The following is a 7500-nucleotide window of genomic DNA, read 5'->3' as shown; positions in this document are numbered from 1 at the left end:
GAGGGAGGTGGTGAGGAGGGGAGATGGGAAGAGAGAAGGAGGTGGTGAGGAGGGGAGATGGGGAATTGGGGAGAAAAAGGGAGGTGGTGAGGAGGGAAAAGGGGGGGGAGGGGAGATGGAAGATGAGGAGGAGGGGAGATGGAGAAAGAGAGAGGTGATGAGAAGGGAAAGAAGGAGAAAGAGGGAAGAAGGGGGTAAGGGGAAAGGGAGAAAAGGGGGAAAAAGTGGGGATGGGAATTAGAAGAGAAAAATGTAATTGGGAAAGTAAGAGAGAAGGGGAGGAAAAGGTGAAATGGGAGTAAAACAGAAAGGAAGAGAAAATGAGATATAGAAAAGGGGGAAGAAGGGAATATTGGGAAAAGGGGAAAGGTAGAAGGGGAAAAAAGTGAGAAAGGTAAAAAAGGAGGGGATGAGAGATAATTATAAAGGGAAAAAAGAGGATAGGGAGATAAAAAAAGAAGAGGCAGAGGAGGAGGGTAGATAGGAAGGAGAGTGAAAAAGAGGGAAGAGGGAAAAGGGGAGAAAGAGGGTGAGAGGAGGAAGAAGAAGAGGGGAAAAGTCAGGAAAAGGGAAGAAGGAGGAGAAAAAACAACGAATACAGTAGATGGAGAAATGAAGAGAGAAACAGTCAAAGGGATAGACGAAGAAGAAAGGGAAATAGGAGTGACGAAATGAAGAATAAAGGAAAGTGAAGGAAAGACAAAGAAAAAGAAGACTCATAAAAACAGATGAGCGTAGAGTATAGAGCAAAAAAAACGGGAAATGTGCGAGGATGTTTGAGAGAGAAGGAGAGGGGGAGAGGGAGAGAGAGAGAGAGAGAGAGAGAGAGAGAGAGAGAGAGAGAGAGAGAGAGAGAGAGAGAGAGAGAGAGAGAGAGAGAGAGAGAGAGAGAGAGTAGAGAGAGAAAGAGTGAAAGAGTAGAGAGAGAGAGAGAAAGAGAGAGAAAGAGAGAGAGAGAGAAAGAGAGAGAGAGAGAGAGAGAGAGAGAGAGAGAGAGAGAGAGAGAGAGAGAGAAGGAGAGAGAGAGTGAGAGAGAGAGAAAGAGAGAGAAAGATTAAGAGAAAGAGAGTAATGACAAAGAAGGAGGAAGAAAATAAAAGCCAATATACGTAATCTTTTTATAAAGCAAGAAGCCTTACGAAAGAGGCAAGGAAACTTGGAAGAAAAACAAGAGAATCAAAATGACACGAAATTCCGCTACAGGAAGTCAGATAAGGAAAAACAAGAGGTCACTTGAACCATACAAGTGTCATGTACCTTTGCCACGTGTCGGATGTTCTTAGCGGGTCAAACATGTGTCCCGCACGTGTCTTTCTTCTCCCCATACCCCCACCCCCACCCCCATCCCCTATCGATCTTTATTTTTTGTTCTGTCTGTTAGGTTATCTTTTTTTATTTTTGTTTCTCTCTTTGTCTCTCTCTTTCTCTCTATATATCTATCTATCTATCTATCTGTCTATCTCTCTCTTTCTCTCTCTCTCTCTCTTTTTCTCTATTTCTCTCACTTTATCTATCTATCTATCTATCTATCTATCCATTTGTCCATTCATCCATCCATCCATCCATCTATCTCTCTATTCATATCCTCTCCTTCCTCTCTTTCTCTCTCTCTCCGCCTTTCATTTTCTCTCTTCTTTTCCACTCTCTTTATCCCCTTCTTAACCCTCTTCCCGCTCTCGTATTATCATCTCTCGCCCTTCTTCTTCCTTTTCTTTCTCTCTTCTTTCTTTCCTTTCCCTTTCTTCTTTCTTTCTCCCTTTCTCCTTCTCCCTCCCCTCTTTCGTTTTCGTTCGGGTCTCCGGCCCCCTATCTCTCTCGTCTCTCTTTCTTTCTTCCCCCCCCCCCCCCACTCCCCACTCCCCTACCAAGATTATTATTCAATCAGCCATGTTATCTGTGACTACATGAGGGGAAGGGGAGGGGAGGGGTGAGGTAATAGCTATGGGGAGAGGGGAGGTGAGGGGATGGAGGGGAAATAGTGGTACCATCTAAGGGACTAGGGGAAGGGGAAGGGAGGGGAGGGGAGGGAAGGGAGGGAGGAGAAAGAATGGTACTGGGATGGTAGATAGGTAGAGGAGGCCATGAGGGTAGGGGGAGGGGTGATAGCCAAGAGAATAGGGGATGGGGATGGGGAGGGGAGGGGAGGGATGGGTACTAAGTAAGAGTACAGAGGGTGGGGAGGAGAGGGGGTAGGGGTAGGGGTATTAGCCTAGAGAATAAGGCAGGGAGGAGGGGGGGAGGGGGGATACTAACTAAGAGACAGGGGAAGGGAAAGGGGAAGGGAGGGAAGGGGAGGGAGGGGCAACAGCTCGCATCTCCTTGCGCCCCTCCGCCACCTGTCACCACTGCCGCCTGTCGTGATGTGGGGGGGTGGGGTGCGGGTCTGGGGATAAGGGGGGAGATGAGGGGAACGGGTCGAGGATAAAGGGAGGTGGAGGGAAGGAAGATAGAAGGGGCGTGGCGGAAAATGTAACGGGGGAGGGGAGTGAAAAGAGGAGAAAGGATGGGGGATGGATGAATGGATAGATAGAAGGAGTTATTGTCTATGGAATGTTTATTTTAGATTTTTTCAACATTGTTGGTTACAGCGACAAAATTCATTTTGTGTTTACGCGTATAGTAAACTGTAATACGCACCAACATACATACAGACACAAACAAAATAAACCTAAATCTCATTTTCTCCTTAATAGCAGGTTGTGCATAAAACATATATTTCATTATTATGCATTACCCTAACAATAAAAAAAAACAGTAATAGCAAATAAATTGACGAATCAATAAATAACAGATCACAACAAACATCGACTGGCGGAAATAAGAATATAAATACATTATCCGGCCGTCCGTAGAGAGGAAAATCTCTATTCATTAGCCAAAATCCGCTCAACAATTGTAGCCCACACCACACGACACCGCGGTGTTCGTATCCTTGCGCTTTCTCGTTCGCATCTGCTCGCTTATGCTATTAGCAGTTAGGTTTGTGTTTCATTTACCATTTTTAGATCTGGTATGGGAGTTACTGGTTATACGAACACTTTTATTTCTTGGGGATTTACGGCATAAATGTAGCGAAAATGTATGTGACAACTTCGAGCGAAGAGCGGAAAGGCGAGCATCGGGACGACGGGACAAATGGCGACACCTGTTTGACAGACGGGGATGGTCTGCTAATGTACTTGTTATCTTATTGTCCCGGCATTATGTCCCTCTCTCTAGGGCTTATTATCTCCTGTCTCACTCGTTGGTTATCAACGCTTTACGTCGCTCTTTCCAGGGATTACCATCTTGTTCTTTACTCGCCGCTCTGTCCAGATTTCGCCGCCTCCGTGATTTTCGATTCCGGTCCTTGTTGTTTATGGCGCGGAGACCTTGATCAGTTTTCAATTTTGGGAGATTATTTACCCTCGTCGCCACGTCGTGTTTACCTTCCTCGCTTCCTCGCCGATCGAGAAACTATATATCGCTCCGCTGATGATAATATTCAAAGTGTGTTAAGGAGGATAAAATATAAACGATGTAAATATCGGAGTGGCGTCCTCGCCTCATGAATTTTTATTACCATTAATATATTATGAAAATTTGGAAGGGTACATTTGATGTCAGGAAAATATTTACTTGCCAATTTTCACACCAAGAACCCTTGTCATCATGAAGGGAAGGGAAACCAACAACACTGGGGACTCGGTGGCGCTTTGGTCTGAAAGATCAAAGATTTTACGCAAGTCATATATACCTGTATATATATATATATATATATATATATATATATATATATATATAGAGAGAGAGAGAGAGAGAGAGAGAGAGAGAGAGAGAGAGAGAGAGAGAGAGACAGATAGATATATATAGATATAGATATATATACATATATATGTGTGTGTGTATATATATGTATGTATCTATAAAGGTAGATAGATATTTATGTGTATATATGTATATACATATGTGTATGTGTGTGGTATTTATGTATCTATGCCTGTATATATGTTATATATATATATATATATATATATATATATATATATATATATATATATATATATGTGTGTGTGTGTGTGTGTGTGTGTGTGTGTGTGTGTGTGTGTAAGTATATATGCAGTGGCCTTCTGTCCTTTTCCTTCATGACTTTAGGAAGTATTTAGAGATCAAGCCCATGGCAATCGCAATGAGAGAATCTCCTACGTGCCACCCATGTGATTAACCCTAATGACACTTCGTAATTACCCCCATAACCTCAACTAAATAATATCCCGACTATCTCAACACACAATATATATATATATATATATATATATATATATATATATATATATATATATATATATGTATATCTCTACCGCATTCGCCGTTACCATCAGTACCACCACCGCTACCACCACGTTGGCTAAAATGAATAATTCAGGGGAAGCTGTGGTAGCCTCGAACACAGCGCGCATATGGCAGCACCGCGCGCCAGTAACCTGCAGAGTAACAAGCGAATATTTACACCGAATAACACAGTTATAATCTTTCCCACGTCTCGTTCAAGTAAAGATTCATCATTTGATACAATCCCCGCCATGGGATTTTCTTTAAAAGAGGAATAGAGGTGTAAATAAAACGGCGAAGAGATCACAGGAAGAGAATATTAATTTGTTAAGTGTGCCTGCAACATTCACTTTCCCCATCGATGACATATTGGGTGTCGTGTAGAGCTATTGTAATTCTAATGACTCGGTAGATTCGACAAGTGCACTCCACACGTCACACAAAACCTCTGCTTCAAAGGTATTGGCGAAGAAATGACTTTGATCCCAATGTCGCTTAAGCACAAGGGTCGGAACGGCTCGCGGGGCCAATTATCGATACGTCTTTGTCATCGGCGAGGTGGAGAGTTGACAAGTACACTCGCCGACTCACTCCGAATCGATCTAAATGCACGCGCGGGAGAAGGGGCGGAAGGGCCTTTATTTGGGAGGGACGCAAGGGCCAAAATTGCGCGCTTTTAGTCCTTGCGGATACGTCTGGCGTGCGCGATGGGTGATTGGTCCATCAGATCACGCTGTAACAAGTCTATTAATTCACAGTTACCCACGAGGGGAGACTGAGGACAGGCGGAGATAGTGAGGGGAGAGGGGGGGGGGGGGGTGGGGGGGGGGGGCTGGGGGGGGGGGGGGGGGGGGGTCGAAGAGGGGGGGAGAGGGAGGGGGGGTCGAAGGGGGGACGGAGGAGAGGGGAGGAGGGCGCAGGCCTGGATAGGATGGGATGGCGGGGGTTGTAATATTAGATATACACGGTGTACACATACACACCCAACAACACGCACAAACGCACGCACACACACACACAACGCGCGACAACAAACACGCAACACATACTTACATACAACGCACACCCCACACACACACGCGCGCCGCCCGCGCGCGCACCAGTTGGATGCAACGCGCATAGGACATATACATACATACCATATAAATATATTACCCCCAATAGATAACACATATATACATATATATGTATATATATATGTATATTTATATCTATATTTACACACTTTTATGTATGAAATGTTACATTTATGATATATATATACATTTATAATATATATATACACACATATTTATATATGTATATATGTGTGTGTCTATCTCTCTCTCTCTCTCTCTCTCTCTCTCTCTCTCTATATATATATATATATATATATATATATATATATATATATATGCATGTGTGTACAGTATATATATTAGGATATAGTATATATATATATATAGTATATAGTAAGATATTAAATTAATATATATCTAAAAATGCATGTGGTTGTATATATACATATATATATAATATATTTATATAGTAATAAATATATATATAAAAAAATATATATATATATATATATATATATATATATATATATGTATGTATATACTTATATGTGTGTGCTTGTTTGTATGTTTCTATACCTGCACATGAATAAATAAATATTTCTAGATAGATAGATAAATAACCAAAGTAGAAATAGATATACAAAATATACATAGATACAAGCATATAAAAAAAATGAATATAGAGATATATATCCACATATGATTAGATAGACAGCTATAGACGGGCAAATACAGAAAGACAGATAAAGATACAAACAGAGAGAAAGATATACATACGCGGACCGAGCAGTTGCTTATCTGCACGCAGTCGTATCACGGAACGGGAATGAAAAGGCAACTAGAAAATGCAGGATTTGGATAAAGTATGCACATGGATAAGTGATAAAGGAAGGAAGACGAAATGAGATTGGAGAGAAAGGCGAGGGAAAGAGAGTTAAAAAGAAAACTTGTACTTGTGATAGATGGAGCATAAAGAGATAATTGCAAAGACACGGAAACTAAGGGAGGTCAGGAGAGGATATGGGAAGAGGGGAGAGAGAGAGAGAGAGAGAGAGAGAGAGAGAGAGAGAGAGAGAGAGAGAGAGAGAGAGAGAGAGAGACAGAGGCAAAGAGACAGAGACAGACAGATGGACGGAGACAGAGAGAAACAGAGACAGAGAGACGATGGGGTGAAGAGAGAGAGAGAGAGAGATAGAGAGAGAAGACGATCCAGAGAGAGGAAAAGAGAGAGAGAAAGAGAGAGAAAGGCGGGAGAGACGGATGATAGGAAGAGCTGCGATGTGATCATTAGTCCCATTTACTCCACCTCCCAGATCACACATGAGACACCTACGGGACCACGTAACGGGATCAAACGACACAACGCTCCATCCGAGTCCCTCCCCTTCACCCTCCCTCCCCTCCCCTCCCTCCCCTCTCTCTCTTCCCCTCTCCGCCTCTCTCGTCTCCCTTCGCCTCAAACGCTCTCTCTCTCTCTCTCTCCGCTCATCTTCTCACCATCTTCTCCTCTCTTCTCTCCTCATCCATCTTCTTCACTCTCGGCACACTCCTCTCCCACGCTCCTTCTCTCTCCTCTCTCATACACATCTCTCCTCCTCTCCATCTCTCTCTCTCTCATCCATCTCTCCCACTCTCACCTCTCCTCTCTCCTTATCACTCCCTCACGATTCCCTATAATGCACTTCTCTCTCTCTCTCTCTTTATTGTGTCTTCTCTCCTCATCTTTCTCTTTGTCCATCTCTCTATCTATACTCTACTATCTAACTTCTTTCTTCTTCTTATACGTCTATTCTGTTCTCTATATCTGAGTACCTCGCATCTTCCTCATCTATATATCTATGCTATCATCTATCTTTATATTTATCTATCTATCATCTATATTATTTATCTATCAAGCCGATCTCTCATATATATGCTATCCACAATTCCTCTGCTGCTCTCTCTCTTCTCTACCACTCTCTTCTCTTGACGTCTCTCAAACATCAGCCTGATCTACCCTCAAGTCATAATCTCTCAAGTCTCTCACTCTCATCGTACATCTCATCATCTCTCCTCTCTTCTCTATCTCTACTAATCTACTAGCTATCTATATCTCCTCCTCTCGCTCTCTCTCTCTCTCTCATCTCTCTTA

The 7500-nt window shown here is 42.8% G+C and overlaps 1 protein-coding gene across 1 annotated transcript in view; it reads left to right on the top strand.

Annotated features, from left to right (window-relative positions):
- LOC122252344 (homeobox protein unc-42-like) overlaps nt 1-7500 on the top strand; it is a 97921-nt gene that overhangs the window by 85155 nt on the left and 5266 nt on the right. The gene's annotated exons all lie outside the window — the stretch shown is intronic.

Source organism: Penaeus japonicus, unplaced genomic scaffold (assembly GCF_977035675.1).
Source record: "Penaeus japonicus unplaced genomic scaffold, GWHDUDI00000001_assembly GWHDUDI00000003, whole genome shotgun sequence".
NCBI lineage: Eukaryota > Metazoa > Arthropoda > Malacostraca > Decapoda > Penaeidae > Penaeus > Penaeus japonicus.
This window is presented reverse-complemented; position numbering and strand designations above follow the sequence as displayed.